We start from the raw sequence: 19,338 nt of genomic DNA on the forward strand, positions 1-19,338 counted from the left end.
ATTTACAATCTCCAATGTAGTTTATACCTCATTTGGATATTTGGACAATTGATTTTGTTTTTCAACTTGTTTTTCTACCACCAAATCATATGTCTCCTGTTAGGAATATATATTTATGCATTAATCAACCAATTGTTGATGCATATTTTGTTTTCATATTTTAAACTTTTAAGATAGTCCTTTCTCTTTTGTGACTATCCTTTGGCCCTTTGTGGTTGTCTAGTGAAATGTTATGGTTGTCCAGTTGGTGTTACAAGTTTTGGCAAAGACCAACTAAAACTTGTTGATCTCTAACTAATTGTTATGATATCTTTTCTCAAATAAAAAGCCATAACACTTGCTAGTACATTTCTTTTTTTTTTTTTTGTGCCTGTTGCTTTTCCTTCTTCATTACACTATATCCACAAATATTCAACATAAAATCATACTAGGTTGTCAACAAAAAATGAACTAAAGAGAATAAGTGCAACACAAAGCAATAAATGAAAATTTTACTAGTTTCAAATCAACTAATTAACTAGCTTTATAAAAAAATGTTGTAGAATAATGAAATATTTACTAGACAACCCAAAAGTTAGAGCAATGGAACTAGTGGCAAAACCGCTAGCTTTTTCAAACAATATAAGAGTAAAAATTAAAAAAAAAAGTAGAAACAAAATAAAAAAAAGAAAAATAAACACTTTTAAATAATTATTTTTCCTTTCTAGTCTTTTATAACAACTTTAGAATATGAGTGCCTACAAAACCAAAAAATTAAAGTTATGAAATTTTGCTCATATGCTTAGTAAAAGAAGGCCAAAGGACTATTTCCCACCCAAAGTATATTGTTTTCCTAAGTTCTCCCCCTTTAACTTTGAAAATCTCAAATACTTACCCATGAATAGTTAAAATTAATAGAACTCTAACCCCTTAAAATTTTATCTCTTTTTCTCCTCATAAACTTTAAAAATTCAAAGTTTTCTCCTAACCTAAGTTTTAAAAAATGACAATTTCCTCCTAGGGTTAAGTTTCCAGATCTTCAGTGCCAAATCTGAGGCCATTGTTAGTCATCACTCCTTCTTGAAGCTTCCTCTTCCTCTGACGGTCTCTCTCCACCTATTTGGATACTTGATCAGTGTCGAATGAGACTTGGGAGATGAAAGGAGACGCTTCGTCTTCCCAAACATCTTCCAAGCCTCATTCGACGTCAATCGAGAGAGACCGTTAGAGGGAGAAAAAATTTCGAGAGGGAGAGATGATCGGTAATGGTACTAGATTTGACACCGAAGATCTAGAAACTAAATCCTAGGGGGAAATTATTAAAACTTCGGTTGGAGAAAAACTTTTAGTTTTTAAAGTTTAAGGGAGGAAAAGGAGATTATATTTTAGTTTATTTTTAATATTATAGCTAAAATGATCATTTTGCCCTTATTACTGTTAATTTTAACTAGTCATGTGTAGTATTTGAGATTTTCAAAGTTAAAGGGGGAAACTTGAGAAAACAATATACTTTGAGTGGAAAATAGTCCTTCGACCATAGAAGAAAGATAAATAATGGTTAAAATTTTTTTGTTTAAAATCTTAATAGGTTTGCCAATGCAAAGTTGTAGTTAATGAAAAATCATTACCAACAAACAAACATAACATCTAATAGCATCCATTCAATCCCAATTAGTGTCATAAAGATCTAAATCATACTCTATGTTGTTTTCATGTAATATATTTGAAGATGTATTGGCAAGCATACATGGTAAATCATCTTTCCACCAACTGACACCTTAACATTATTTTCACCCATGTTATAATTATTATTATCAACCTCTCCCTAATATGTCTCTTAAGGATTTTCATTGTTTCCTTCTACAATATATGGTCGTCTTTTCAATAAGACCTTTCACATAAAATACTTGATGAACTTGTGTTGTTATTACAAAAGGTTTATCTACATAACATGTTTTTTTTTTTTTTTAAATTGACCTTTGTAAGTCCATAATCATCTTTTTCTTCTTGAAACCAACTGCATTTGCACAAAATAATATTAAAGACCCCTCAATAATCTACTTCAATAATGTCATCTATTGCACCATAATAATTAACATCACCATTGCTGGATATTTATCTCTTAAACTAACAAAACTTGGAGTCAATGTTATTAAGGTAACTATCTTATTTTGATTCTCGAATTTAGGATCCCTTGTCCTGTTGTTAAACTTATAACTACTGATAAAATAATCAAGAAACATCCTTGCTACTGAGTTGGAACCTTTGAAAGCCAAAAAATATGATTTGAAATGTCAATAGCCCACAATACTTTATTTTGAAACCAAGTTGGAAATTTGTGGCTATGATTTTATGTTGCCCTAATGGCTTTAACATTACACTTTATGAAATTTCGATATTTTTACAAATGATAAAAAAAATTACAATGTTAATAATAAGATAAAACAAAAGAGCATTAAATAAGAAATAATATGGTCTAAGGGTTATCATTTTATGCAATGTAGTTCTTAATGTCCTTATTTTCGCAATTGAATAAGATATATCGTGAATGTGCCTAAAGTAATGTTTCCTTATCAATATTGATGGACTCACCCCTTTTTTTTTGTTTTTCCCCAATCAGATGTCCTAACCTTGAAAAAATGAAAGATAGATCTTCCACAAAAGTGATATTATCATGATTCCCCTTACACTTATTCTTTTTTTGTCTTCACTCCATTATGCAAATATCTTGAGCAAAATATCAAATAATTTTTTGCTAAGTACCCTTCTACAAAAGAGCCCTTTAGTTTACTCCTATTATAGACAAACCTCTTCAAATGCAATAGATCTCTCTCATAAAAATACATCCATTCATACATAATCAGTCTACTAAACCTAATTTCATCTACTCTATGTATAGGAAAATGAACTATAATGTCAAAAAAGTTAAGAGAAAAAATCTTTTTTACTAGGCATAATACTTCAATGATTGCATATTATAAGTAACCTAAATCCTTTAGTTTCACCATTTTGTTGTATACGTCTAAAAAAAGCACCCAATCTTATTAAAATAGTTGCAACATGTTTTGGGAGTATTTTTCTTATAACACATTGTAACAAGTAATGTATGATGTAATGGGTATCATGTCTCTTATACCCTGAAATCTTTCTCCCATTAACCTTAACATATCGTGAAATATTACAAGCATAACCTTGTGGCAATCTTACATCCTTCGAAATAGAACAAAAAATCTCTCTTTTTTTATGGTCATGGAAAAAACATGCTTTTGCTAACCATAAATGTTGGCCATCATTTTCTATAGTCAGTTATAATTCCCTTCGAATGCTCATGTTTTATAAGTCGTAGCCTGCATTTACATGATCCTTTGTTTTTCCTAGAATATCCAATAAAGTGTCAAGGATACTATCATAAATGTTTTTCTCCATATACATCACATTAAGATTATGGCAACATAAATTATGCTCCCAATATAGTAATTCTAAAAAAATAGACTTTGTTCTCCATGAAAATTCCCTTGCTATTTTGACTTTTTTCATTAATTTCCCAAAATACATTCTTAAAACCATTCAAAAGTTAAACACATTAGTCCCTGACAAAGGAGGAGGGGATGTTTCTAACTCCACATCACCATTAAAGAACTTTTAGCATATCTTCATTGGTGATCCTTAACCAATAATCTACAATGTTTTGTATAGCAAGTCTTTCTACTATGTTTTAAATATTAGGACCTCGTCTCACAAGAACAAGTACGACTTGCAAATTTCCCTTAGTACTCCATATGGAAAGCATTGCATATGTTGGGAAGTCAGTAACAGTCCATAGTAAACATGCACGGATTTTAAATGTTTGATTAGTGGAAGCATCATAAGTATCTACCCCAATTTCCTAAAGTAATCTCATTTCTTTAATAAATGGTTGCATATAGACATGAATATCTTAATCGGTAGAGGATGGTCCAAGAATAATTGAAAACAATATCAAATATTTTGGTTTCATGCAATGTCATGAAGGTGAATTATAATTAATAAAATTATTGGCCATGTGCTCATTGTCCTAAATGGATTGAATCCATCACTCATGAGACCCAACTCACATTCTTAAGGTCTTGTGCAAAATAAGGATACAAAGAGTCAAATTTTTTCCAAGCTTCACTGTCAATTAGATGTCTTAAATTTCCATCTTTAGTCTGCTTTTTTTCATGTCATGTCTTGTAATCAACCATCTTTTTATACATAAACAATTATTGAAGTCCATGAATCAATAGAAAATATCTAAAAACTTTCACAAGGATTTGATACCCTTTTTTAAGATAATTTTGCCTAACCATTCCTTGTAACATTCCCATTGGATTTCCTTTTAGATGCACCACATACCTTACATGAGCTTAATGTCTCATTCTTATCCCAAAATAGAATGCAATCATTAGGACATACATGCATTTTCTAATAATCAAGCTCTAAGTCTTTCAACATTTTCTTAGATGCATTAAAAGATGCAGACAATTTTGCATAGGGAAATGTCTCTCTAAGCAACTCTAAAATATTAGTAATCGCACACATTACTGATTCCATGAAGGCATTAGTGAGTAATGAAAGATAACTTTGAAATATTCTGATAACCTAAATATAACTTTTCTTTTCGTTCCTCTACTAATTTAAAGAATTTCTTAGTCTCGTCTGTTTGACCCTCTTTAACTTCATGGTCACATGGAATATCTTTAATGATTACACCTCTAAAAGTGTCAATAATCCATCTATAACATTACCCATATCCCTTCCGTCAGATCGATCTATATCATCAATTTTCATACTCGAATCTAGTACTTCTCCATGAAATGTTAGTCTTTGTATCTCAGAGTTATCCCAACAATAATCAAATGTTCATATATTATGTTGTTACAATACTAATAACGTAAATGACACTTCTTGCATGGGTATAAAAGTACATCCTATAGGCTGCCAAGGAAAATGTCTTATCAAGAAAATCATTTACCCTATTCATATATTCATCACTATATCTAGAAAGATTCATCCAACTCTTATCTCCTTTATCTCTTTGACCTTTTTTAACTTCATGGTTACATGGAATATCTTCATTGATTACACCTCTAAAAGTGTCAACAATCCATCTATAACATCATCCATATCTCTTTTTTCAGATTGGTCTATGTCATCTATATTCATACTTGAATCTAGTACTTCTCCATGAAAATGCCAATCATTGCATCTCGAAATTATTCCATTAATAATCAAAGGTTCATATACTATGTTGTTACAATACTAATAACATAAATGACACTTCTTGCATGGGTATAAAAGTACATCCCATAAGCTGCCAAGGAAAATGTATTATTAAGAAAATAATTTACCCTATTCATATATTCATCATTATATTTAAAAAGATTCATCCAACTCTTATCTCTTTTAGCCATACCTTATATATATATATATATATATATATATATATATATATATATATATATATATATATATATATATATATATATATATATATATCACACTACCTCATTTCATCATTTCATGCAATTAGAAGGAAAGACAAAAAAATATTTGTCCAGTTTAGCAATAAGAACGTAAATTACATTACTTTAAAATTAAACAAAACAAAACTTGCAACATAACCATTACATCAAATAGCACAAATCAAACCACAACATTTCAATATTACATTAAACAAAATACACTATATTCAACACCAACAAAGCACAACATCAACTACAAATAATTCATAATCAATATTGCCTAGACTTCAATGAAGAATACAAAATCAATATGAAATCTCAAATTTAAAAACAACCCAAATAGTGTATAGAGAAAACAATCTAAACAAATTTCAGGTTGGAATATTTACCAAAATGATTACCCTTTTTCATGGGAATAATTAGTGATACCAATTGACGTTGTCAACTCTTGCTAATCATCACCAAAAGGATGGGTGTGCAAAATTAACTGTTATCTAAACCATAAATTGATCCAAAAAATAGGGTACCTATAAAATCATTTTGGTTACCAATTTAAAATTTTAGAGAAACTAAATTTTCAATGTGGATACCATTTTTGAGTAGATGAAAACCAGTTATCTAAACCAAATTGGTTTTCAAATAAAAATTTCATAAGCCAAATAAAAATAATAAGACAAATACAATATTGTAAAAGCGAAATCAAATCTACAAAATTGATATTACCAAGACAACTATTAGACTCTCCAAAAAAATAATCTTCTTTCAAAGTTTGTACACTAGCACATGTTCTCCACTAACTCCTCCTATTGAGTTTACTATCTGCATTCTTCATATCTTCTAAACATCTTCTTTCAACTCTTCACATTTTCTTCTACAGTTGTTGGGACTGACATTTCAAATAATAATATTACTTCCTCTATGTTGTATCCATTAAGTTGTTCAAGTGGAAATTACTTCTTCATGTTATATCTTTTATGTTATGTGAATGTTTTCGTTGAGATTATATGTTTTTGTTTTATTGATTGCAATTTCATAATCATAATTTATCAAGGTTTTTGTGCAACACAAGCAAAAAATGTTTCTAAGGAGTACATATCACTTTTTGAGGAAAAAGATTTCCTTTTTGTTTTGAAGATCCAACTTATATCCGTTGGGTTATTCAAGTAAAAATTCTTTCATATTTTCAGTTGAATATTTTTCAAGTCACCTAGGACTATTGTATAGTTAGGTTTAATCATAAAATTATTCTATTTATTTTGAGTATTTTGTGTAGATTGATTTTGAGTTTAGTTTATTTACATTTTCTTGGGTTTGAGTATTATTCATGTACAAGCTTGTGCTTGTAGTTTTTACGAATCAATTATATAGTTTTAATAATCTGGTAACATCCTTCAATATGCAAAAACATATAGAAAACATGTTTTCAAAACAAAAGAAAAAATTTTCAAACAATTGTGTTGTGTTATATTGTTGATAACAAGTCTAGTATGAAAATGATTTTAAAAAGAAAATAGTTTGGGTTGAAATTAATGGAAAGAGTTTGTATTTCTTTTACATTTAATAATGATGGAGGCATTGTGGGAGTATCGAGCCATCAGAGAGATTTGTCACACATTCCAGTGAGGCCAATTTCGAGGAGCCAAGCTAAGAAAGTGCAACAGGCCTTGGTAGGACTCATGGAGGGCTTAGAGACTAAAACCAGCTCACTCAAGGAGGATTGGATGCTTGAAGGAGCCAACAGAGAGGTCACCCTGATTCAAACCCAAGCTTATGATGAAATCTAATCCAAGTGCGCAGATAGATTTTAAATGACCATAACTTTTGATCTGAGAGGAGTTATAGGGCCTGTAATATATCAATGTGAAGCTTATTTTAAGCTCTATAACAATAAACACTCTACTAGTTGACCCAATTTGTAAGCTCAAATAAAGGTCGTTTTAGTGTGTATTACATAGTTTTGTTTTTACCGATTTAAGATTTTTGGGTTTTTATGAATTTTGGCCTTTCTTGTGACCAGGCTAAAATTTAATGATCCCAAATTGTCATATTACATTTTAATTAGTGTTTTAGGTAATTAATTAGGTAATGGGTTTTGGAAGTTTGGAAGTCTATTAGGTCATAAGTAGTTTTAGGGTTAAATTGACACTATACTATAAAAACTTAATTTTTTATCATGAATGGATCTTTTGGCTGACTTTGCATACTATTACATTACCAATCTTTCAACTTATCAAGATTCATCTTACGGTGTTCACCATTACAATACCAAGATTCGTTTGATTTCATATCGATTCAGGTTTAAGATTCTTTTTAGTGACGAAACTGAGTCAATCCTAAAGAAAATATCTTCTTAAATGTTGGGTCTTGTGTCAAATCATCAAGGTTTGCGTCAATTAGTATCAGAACCAAGTTGAATCAGGTTTCGTATCTATCCTTTTCTTGTGTTTTCAATTTGGGGTTCTTTTCTTAAATAGTCATGCATTTTAGGAATCTTTGAGTATGTTCTTGATTTCATTTTCTTGGTAACTCTTAGTCCTTTATCTCTTTACTTTGTGTATAACATTTTGATGTCCTTGTTTTCTTGAAATTCTTGAATTCTTGTTGAACCCTAGTATAGTTAAATTCTAGGCTGTGTGGTGTCTAATTTTGTCTTCTTGATTGATCCAAAAAAAAAAAAAAAGAGAAAAGAACACGTAAAAAAAAATTATGAAAAAAAATTGTTTAAGGCTGAAAGTAATTTAAGTTAAGGGTGGAGTGATCTTTTGATCTAGATTCAAAAAAAACCTTTGGGGAGTGAATTTTAGGTTAGCTTTGTGTGGGTTTTCTTGGATTCTTGGGGAAGATCTTGTTGTTGCCGAAATCGAAGGGTAGTTCTTGGTTGAAATTATTGTTGAATTCATCATACCCTTGAGAGATTCTTGTTTAAAAGAAAAAGACAAAAACAAAAAAAAAAACCTTTGGATTTGGGAATTCCAAAATTGGGGAGAAAATTCTTGGATTAAGATTGCCTTGTTTCCTTAAATCTTTGGGGGAAAGCCTTGTAATTTCCTAAGTTAGGAGATTGAGTTCTTGAATTATTCCTAAAATCTTGAAATTCCTTGAAAATCTTGGTATTACTAGATTGGGAGATTAGTCCTTGGGTTATTTCCTTAATTGCCTTGAATTTCTTACGAGAAAATGTTGTATGATCTAAGGAATTTATTTATTTATTTATTTTATTATTTCGGCCAAGTAGTCTTAAAAAAAAAAAAGTAGTAAAAAAAAGAAAAAAAGAGAAAAAGTAGCAAAAAAATTAAAAAAAAAAATTTAAAAAAAACACAAGAAGAAGGAGAACAATCAAGGAGAAAGTTAGCACAGTTAACTCCTTTAAATTTGATTTTCTTTATCTTGTTATCTCTTTCGAAATTCCTTTTCTTTGATTATTAATTCGTATCATTGTGTTTGTCTTTCCGATTCTGAAAATTTTCCTTATTCATGAAATCTTAGCCTTTTTTTTGGTGGAGTTGTAAGTAATCGTAACATAACCTAGGTTGACTAGTGATTGTTTGTCGCAAGTACTATTTTGATTTGTTACAAAAAAAATTTAGATTATAAAGTGAGAGAGAACATTAGAATAAAAACACGAGTATGAGTATAAACACTTGGGGAACGTGTGAGGATCTTTATTTACAGCCACATGAGAGAGAGCATGAGTCCATGTGTTGTACCAATGATTCTAGTGTCTAAGAAAGATGGGACGTGGAGAATATGCATTGACTATCTCATACCTAGGTTAGATGATATGCTTGATGAGTTGCATGGATAATGTATCCTTTCGAAAATTGACTTAAAAAGTAGGTATCATCAAATTAGGATGAAAGAGGGCAATGAATGGAAAATTGCATTTAAAACTAAACATGGACTACATGAATGGTTAGTAATGTTATTTGAGCTTACTAACATGCCTAGTATGTTTATGAGGTTAATGAACCATGTCTTGCGTGCATTTATAGGCAAGTTTGTAGTTATTTATTTTGATGATATTCTCATTTATAGTCGTAGTCTAGATGAGCATATAGGACATATGCGTGATGTTTTGTTTGTGCTTAGGAAAGAGAGGTTATTTGGTAATCTTAAGTAATACTCCTTTTGCACTGACCAAGTTATATTCCTAGGATTTGTGGTCTCATCTCAAGGGATTAAGATAAATGAGGAAAAGGTTAAGGCTATCCGAGAATGGTCAATGCCTACTTCTATTACTAAGGTTAGGAATTTTCACGGTTTAGTTAGTTTTTATAAGAGATTTGTACGAGATTTTAATACACTAGCGACACCATTAACTGAAGTTATTAAAAAAAATGTAGGGTTTAGGTGGGGTGAGGAACAAAAACGTGCATTTGCATTAATTAAGGATAAGTTAAGTTTTGCACATTTACTTGTGTTACCTGATTTTTCTAAACCATTTGAACTTGAGTGTAATGCTTCAGGTATAGGTATTTGAGCTGTTTTAAGGCAGGAAAATAAACCTATAGCGTATTTCAGTGAGAAACTCAAATGACCTGCTTTGAAGTACCTCATTTATGACAAAGAGTTGTACTCTTTGGTGAGAGCATTAGAGACGTGGCAGTATTACCTTTGGCTACATGAGTTTGTCATCAGGACAGATCATGAGTCCTTAAAACATTTAAAGGGACAAGGTAAATTGAACAAGAGACATGCAAGGTGGGTTGAATACATCGAAATTTTTCCTTATTTCATTCATTACAACAAGGTAAGGAAAATGTTGTGGCAGATACGTTATCACACAGGTATACTCTAATTTGGACTGTAGATACTAAGTTACTTGGTTTTAAGTATATAAAGGATTTGTATGTGAATGATTCTAACTTTTCTAATATTTATGAAGCTTGTGAGAAAACTGCATTTGGTAAGTTTTGTATGTATGATGGTTATTTATTTTGAGAAAATAGATTGTGCGTGCCTATGAGTTCCTTGTATGAATTGCTTGTGAGGGAAGCATGTAGGGTGGATTAATGGGTCATTTCGGTATAGCTAAGACTTTACATGTATTACAAAAGCATTTCTTTTGGCCACATATGAAACGAGATATAGAGCATATTTGTACTCGTTATATTAAGTGTAAATAGGCCAAGTCTAAAGTCTTACCTCATGGTTTATATATACCTTTACCTATTCTTACTATACCTTGGGAGGATATTTCTATGGAATTTGTTTGAGAGTTACCTAGGTCTAGGAAGCGTAGTGATCTGTTTTTGTCATAGTTGATAGGTTTTCAAAAATGGCACACTTTATTCCATATGGTAAAACCAACGATACAACTTACATTGTTGATTTGTTTTTCAGGGAGATCGTGCATTTACATAGAGTTCTAAAGAGTATTGTATCCGATCATGATGCGAAGTTTTTAAGCTATTTCTGAAAGGTATTATGGGGTAAATTAGAAAATAAACTACTATTTTCTACAACGTGTCACCCACAGATGGATAGACGAATAAAGGTAGTCAACAGAACTTTATCTCAGTTATTACATGTTATATTAGAAAAGAACTTGAGAACTTGGGAGGATAGTTTGCCATATGTAGAATTTGCATATAATAAGGTTATGCATACATCTATTGGTTATTCATCTTTTGAAGTTGTTTATGGTTTTAATCAATTTACACATTTGGACTTGCTACCTTCACTTGTTGAGGAACATACTGGTTTAGACGGTAAAAGGAAAGTAGAGTCAATTCAATAGCTTCATGAGCAAGTTAAGCAAAATATTGAGAGGATAACTGAATAATAAGCCAAACAAGCTAACAAAGGAAGGCACAAGGTGATGTTCCAACCAAGTGATTGGGTTTGGGTGCACATGCGAAAGGAACAATTTCCATCCCAAAGAAAATCTAAGTTACACCTGAGGGGAGATAGTTTATTTCAAGTCTTTGAGCGTATCAACGATAATGCCTGCATATTGGATCTTCTAGGTGAATATAATATAAGTGTTACTTTTAATGTTTCTGACCTATCTCCTTTTGATGATACAAATTTAAGGGCAAATCCTTCTCACGAGGGAGGGAATAATGGAGGCATCGTGGGAGTATTGAGCTATCAAGGAGAATCACCACACATTCTGGTGGGGCCAATTACAAAGAGTCGAGTTAAGAAGGTGAAACAAGCCTTGGTACCACTCGTGGAGGCTTAGAGACTAAAACTAGTTCACTCAAAGAGGATTGAATGCTTAAAGGAGCCAACAGAGAGGTCACCTTGGTTTAGGCCTAAGCTTATGATGAAATATAATCCAAGTGCATAGACAGAATTTGAATGACCATAACTTTTGATCTAGAAGGAGTTATGGGGCCTATAATATATCAATGCAAAACTTATTTTGAGCTCTATAAAACAATTGCCCACCGGTTGCACCCAATTTGTAAACCCAAATAAACGTCATTTTAGTGTGTATTACATAGTTTTGTCTTTACCAATAAAAGATTTTTGGGTTTTTATGAATTTTGGTCTTTTTTGTGATCGGGCTAGACTTTAATGAGCCTAAAATATCATATCACATTTGTTATAGATTTATAATATTGAACCCCAAGATATTTTGATCCAAACAATATAGCAGCGGAAAAAAATCAAGAAACATAACAACACGATATACTTGGTTCGGATTTCATAAAAGAAATCCTACATCCAAGGTAGAGGTGTTCCTTTAGTCAAATCCACTAATATCAAGTTTGATTACAATATACAAACACACAGATCTCAATCTCTGTACATCCAAAACAATATACAAAGCAAATACACAGTAAAACAAAGTCAAAGAGAACCTGACTTCACCATCAATTGAACTCAATGAGCCAAAAACCAGCTACACAGCAGCCACAAGATGCACAAACCAGAGAAGGAATACCCAACAACCTCACGCCTCTCTTCTCTTCATTCTACAGCTCTCAGCCAACGCAAGTATTATATACTTACAAAAATAAACATAGCTACCTGTTCCAGTTTTACAAAAATAAACACAATTATCAAAGTTACTTCTAGAAAAGCCAATGAAGAGCATATAGACTAAACCTTTTATACCATTGTCTTGGTGCCTGTTTTAGGTCATACAATGACCTTTTTAGTAAACAAACCATATCTTCAGATCCAGGTTTCTCAAAACTCTCTAGTTGCTTCATATAAATTTGCTCTTCTAGATTACCATGAAGGAAGGTAGTAGTAACATCTAGTTATTCAAGTTCTAAATCAAATAACACCACAACAAATAAAATAAGCCTTATTGATATATGTTTAATTACAAGTGAAAAAATCTCATGATAGTCAATTCCTTCTACTTGGGAAAAATCCTTTGCAAAAACTCTAGCCTTAAACCTTCCATTTTCAAAGCCTAGAGTAGCAGGTTTTCTTTTAAAAACCCATTGACAACCTATAATCTTTTTATTTACAGGTCTTTTAAGAAGAATCCATGTGTTATTTTTATGCAGGGAATCAATCTCAGCTTGCATGGTATTTAACCATTCCTTTTTGTGTTTACTCATATAGGCTTGTTTGAAATTTAATGGCTCATTCAATTCAATACAATCACCTATATTAAATGCATATGATATAAGATCTACATGAGCATATTTAGATGGCAATTTAATAGCTCTTCTAGACCTATCTCTAGCCAATTGAATATTAGAATATGCATCACTATCTAAACTACTTTGACTCTGACTCTGTGATGGTTATTGGTTCAAACTTTTATCTTCATACTTTGGAGCATGAATTGGATCTGAGCCCAAACCAGGTCCATCACTTGACTCAAAACCATCAAAATTACTCAAGTCAGAATTCTCTACCTCAATATAAACCTGTTTAGACTGAGATTGGTTAGAGATAAATAGATCTTTATAAAAAATAGATTCATTAAACATAACATCCCTGTTAATCACACATTTTAACTCATCAATTAACCAGACTTTATAACCCTTAGTCCCTGTAGGGTATCCTAAGAAGACAACTTTTAAAGCTCTAGGGTTTAACTTACCTTGTTTCACATGGATATAGGTAAGGCATCCAAAAGGTCTCAAGTGATTTAATATTGATGGTTTACCAGACCACAATTCAATAGGAGTTTTAAAATTAATAGCAGAAGAGGGTGATCTATTAATCAAATAACAAGCAGTAGCAACTGCTTGAGCCTAGAATTTCTTACTCAATCTTGAGTCAACTAACATACATCTTACCTTGTTTAGAATGGTCTCATTCATTCTCTCTGTAAAACCATTCTGCTGAGGAATGTCTGCATAGGTTCTATGTCTTAAGATTCTAAATTGTTTACAAAAAATAGTAAACTGTTTATTACAGAATTCAAGACCATTGTCTGTTCTTAAAACTTTTAGTTTCTTATTGGTTTGATTTTCAACAAGAGTTTTCCATTCTTTAAAAAATTCAAAAGCTTGATCTTTAGTTTATAAGAAATAAACCCATACTCTTCTTGAAAAATCATCCACAAAGGTTAGAAAATAATGAACATTAGACAAAGAACTAAGTACCTGAGGAGAACCCCACAGATCTGAATGCATATAATCAAGAATATTCTTTGATCTATAAATAACAGCTGCAAACTTTAACCTTTGTGACTTCCTTAAGACAATTCTCACAAAACTCTAATGTAGAAATTCTTTTAGAATTAATCAAGTTTTGTTTACAGAGTTCTTGCAAGCCCAAAAAACTAATGTGTCTTAGCCTTTTATGCCACAAAACAGTTTCATCCACCTTATCAGGTTTAGAAGACATTGAGTCACTAATAGTTATTCCCTCTTAAATGTATAACCCATTTATTAGTTTAGCTCTCATTACTACTAAAGCTCCTCTCATTATTTTAAGCACACCTTTTTCATATTTATAAGAATAACCATTGGAATCTAACAAACTTAAATATATTAGGTTTTTTCTCAATTTAGGAACTAATCTAACATCATTGAGAATTTTAATAGAACCATCAGCAAGTTTCAGTTTAATTGCACCTATACCAGTTACCTCACATGCATCATTATTACCCATTAAGACTTTTCCCTCATTTATCTGTTTTAAATCTAAAAACCAGTCTTTTCTAGGTGTCATGTGAAAGGTGCATCCTGAATCTAAAACCCATTCTTCCCTAGACAACCCCTCAGATAATACCAATACTTCAGCACTGTCATAGCCATCAAGTAGATTTACAAACTCATGTTTCTTATTATTTGAAGGAAAATTCATTTTCTTTCTTTCAGGGCAATTTCTTTTCATATGGCCTTCTTTATGACAATACCAGCAAACCTTTTTTGGCCTAGATTTAGATCTATTATTTCTTTTATCTTTTTGTTGATTTTTCTTTTCTATTCTGCCTCAAACTTGCAAACCTTCACCTATGGTTTTCTTTTCTATCTTCATTTTTAAATCTTTTGACTTAAGAGCCCCTAAGACATCTTCTAAAGAAAGAGACTCTCTATCATATTTGATAGCAGTTTTTACATCTTTAAAAGTTTCAGGCAATGAGTTCAAAATAATAATAGCTTGATTTTCATCTGAAATCTTTTCTTCTATATTAGCCAGATTAATAGTAATTTTATTGAACTCATCTAAATTTTCTTCCAAAGACTTTCCTAGATCCATTTTAAAACCAAAAAGTTGTTCTTTCAAATATATTTTATTAGTCAAAGATTTAGTCATATAAAGAGATTCAAGCTTCAACCATAGTTTTGCAACAGTATTAACATCATCAACTTGTCTCAAAACATTATCAGAAAGATGTAAAATAAGCAAGCTATAAGCAGTTTCAAGTACCTCAGCCTTCTGAGATTCTGTCATATCAGAAGGTAAAGCATCTACACCCTCCAAGGCCTTTACACATTTTTGATGCACCAAAACAGCCCTCATCTTTTTCCTCCAAATATTAAAATCATTTTTTCCATTAAATTGTTCTATTTCCAGTCTTGTTGACCCCATTATGTTCTTTTGCTTTTTCTTTTAGTTTCTTTAATCCTACAGATACCAAAAGAATGCACAGTAGTACCAAGAAAGCAAAGTACTCATAATAAGAACACAATCTTTCCGAAATATATTCAAATATATCAAGAGACACAACACATATATTTCACCAGAATATATTGAAAAACAAGAAAGCCAAACACATCTCAAGATATACACAAATAGCCAAATATAAACGGAAAAGAAACGAAAATAGGTAAAAAAAATCACAGATCGGAAAAATCTTTAATGGCTCGGATACCACTTGTTATAGATTTATAATATTGAACCCCAAGATATTCCGATCCAAACAATATAGCAGCGAAAAAAATCAAGAAACATAACAACACGATATACTTGGTTCGGATTTCGTAAAAGAAATCCTACATCCAAGGCAGAGGTGTTTCTCTAGTCAAATCCACTAATATCAAGTTCGATTACAATATACAAACACACAGATCTCAATCTCTGTACATCCAAAACAATATACAAAGCAAATACACGGTAAAATAAAGTCAAAGAGAACCTGACTTCACCGAAGAGACACCGTCAATCGAACTCAAGGAGCCAAAAACCAGCTACACAACAGCCACAAGATGCACAAACCAGAGAAGGAATACCCAACAGCCTCACGCCTCTCTTCTCCTCATTCTACAACTCTCAGCCAACGCAAGTATTATATACTTAGGTCAAAAAATGTGAAAGCCTAGCAGAATTACCAAATTGTCCTCACTTAATGAAAATAACATTTTAATTACATTACTGCCCTTATAGTTTTTAAACAAAACATTACAACATTTTAATTATTATTTTGGGTAATTAATCAAGATTCATCTTGTGGTGTTCACCATTACGATACCGAGGTTCGTTCAATTCCATATTGATTCGGGTCAAAGTTCTTTTCAGTGATGAAATTGATTCAATCCTGGGGAAAATATCTTTTGGAATGTTGGGTCTTGTATCAAATAGTCAAGGTTCGCATCAAATAACCTAGTAAAATCCTTCATTCATTTTGCATCATATTAATTCTTTTACAACTTGTGCTCATACATGAAAATTAAATCATCATGTTGTACTAAATAGGATTGAAGTGTTTCTTTTAGCCTTCTAATCCTAAGACATCTTCTTTGATATTCATTCAAGATAATATCATTTATTAATAGTTATTATTTTCTTTTATGGGTTATTTACTTTAGATATGGTTGCATGATACATTTGTTGGTTGATTGTTATTATTGGAACCACAATTTTACATATACCAAAACAGTTTTAGTTGCACATGGTTTTCACGGTTCAACATTGAATATGAACCATAATATTTAGTTATTTAATCATCAAACTTTATATTTTGTTTATTTAATCATCAAACCATAATATCTGATGCATTGACCATTGAGCTAGCTACATGCTATGTTAGTGATATTACTGTTTGGAAAATTTTTGGAAAGCATAGTCAATGTCTTTGTATGTGAAATGATATTGGATTTGTATTTAGCTTTAAGAGAATTTTTCTAGTGCTAGTTACTTTTTTTTAACTTATTTTCCTAGTTCATTATTTTTATAGGTTGAAGATGTCGTTGCAATGTGCAAAGACAACCTATTACCAATTTATGCCAATTGCTGCAATTTTTGCAATTTTCCAATCTATACATATTAGTTGATTGTCTTAACTTGGACTCATTTTGTAAAAGAAATTAGTACTTGATTCAGTCATATATGTATGTATTTATATTAAGCTTAGTGCCATCTAAATTTTACTTAAATTTAGTCTCAAATTAATTTAATTAAGAAGGTTACTAAAAGCAAAAATTGCAAAAGAAAATGTAATTCATTAAAGTTATTGAATATTAGAGATTTAACTGAAAATTTGAAATATTAATGTTGAAATTTGATTCAAAATCGGATAACTGAAAATTCAGTTCGGTTATCCAATAATTTCAATTCTTAATCAATTAGTATATAAATTGGTTCAATTATGTTTTGAAATTTTGGTGAAATCAAAAATTTGGTTCAGTTAACCAGTTTTGCACGTCCCTAGCTGAAAGTTGTCACCGTTATCATCGCAGTCACGACTAACTTCTTCATCAATAAATTGGTAGGAAGACCCAAATAACAAAATAAAGTTTCTCTAGCAAAGTTGAACTTGAAGATGGGATCTTGGGTGGAGGCATGTTCATGCATGGTGGGGGAAGAAAGGATCAAAGTCACGCTCCTCCGGTCTAAGTTTTATGACTTTTAGGGCAGGAAAATTTTAAAGACTTTCATTTATATCTTTAACATTTTCCGCCTTAAACATTTTCTACAAACATAAAATGGTTTTATGTTAATACGTTTTTCTTTTTTTTTTTTCATTTTAATTTTTTAAAAACTAAACTAGATCGAATTTGAACTGCTTTCAACCACAAACTTGTGATGAATTGTCAATCCATGTGCAAGTAAACCCTTTATTGTTTGAATTAATGGTTCAAATTCATAGCTCAAGTTTATAGCGCATTAATAAAAAATATCATGTAATCAAAATAATAGGAAAAATCATTGATTTGAGTCATAAATTTTGATGAAATAGTGATAAAGAATTAGATTGAATTTTGGTAAAGACATAAAGAAGAAAACTGAATGTTTTAAGTAATTGGTGCAACAAATTGATCAAGAGTGAAAAAAATAGTGTTTGAGGCCTCAATAAAATGTTGTAGTTTTGATATACTATAACATTTTATATCTAATTAAACCATTACTAAAATTTTGATTTATTACATAAATATGTTGTTTTATATCCCATAATACTAAGGTTTTTTTGTAAACATGACTTATTATCAATTTTTTAATACAACACTCTTAAAATTGTAGCTTATGTTATTTTAGGTAATGGTTTAAAAAACATAGCCAAGTTAAGCATTACCTAAAGCCTAATATGTGGTAGTGGTCATCACTAATAGCTCCATCAAAATGTATAACATCACCTTCCCACTTGCCTCCAACCCTATTTGTTCGCTCCAATAACACTCATGAGGTATACTCCACAATTACAACCCTATGCATTACAACTCTTTCTTAACCTCGTCCTAGGATGGCATTATAAAAGGTGATAGGTGACAAAATGATAGTGTGGTGATAGTGGTGATGATAACGTCACCCAACTTCCATTCAAGTAACTATGAAACTTCAACAAACATTGCCACATTTTGATCCAATAGTTGGGAGTTTCCACCTCCTATCATCTCAACTCCTTTTCAGATGTTCATATTGCCATTGAAAAATTTCCTTGATGTACACATCTCTAACTAATGCCACACCCGTTGGTGAGACATCTATAGTAATCTTTACAGATTTGCACATCTTCAACTCAAATTTTTTCTTTTTGAATTTTATTTCTCACCTTCAACTTATTATTTTATCTTTTAATTTGTTGATATTTAAAAACAACAATTTATATTAGTAACCTGATTAAAGTAAAAAATTTATTATTTTGTTAGATTTATACTAGAACAATCTTGTAACGATAGACTTTGGCCTTTCACGATGCTGGTTGTAAAGAAAAGTTAAACTTGATTAATAATGGTCTAATAAATCTTTTTTACCTCTATCATTTGGTATTAGAACCCAATTTTGATCTATATATAGAAAAATATAGACGTAATTAATCTTATAATCTAACATAATCACTAAGATTTGAAATTCTTTTTAGTTAAGGCAAATAATGTATGAAAAGATAAAAATTTTAGAGACATAATATAATTTTTCTAGAATTTTTTTAATTTAAGGTTTTTTTAAATTAATATTTGCTTTTAAAGTGTTTTTTTTTTTTTTTGAAATTTTAAGGATGATATCTATAAGAGTTAATATGACTTAGTTATAAAGAATAAAGGTTGGATATAAATTTTCTAATTATTGTTAA

Source organism: Mangifera indica, chromosome 15, assembly GCF_011075055.1.
Source record: "Mangifera indica cultivar Alphonso chromosome 15, CATAS_Mindica_2.1, whole genome shotgun sequence".
Classification (NCBI taxonomy): Eukaryota; Viridiplantae; Streptophyta; class Magnoliopsida; order Sapindales; family Anacardiaceae; genus Mangifera; species Mangifera indica.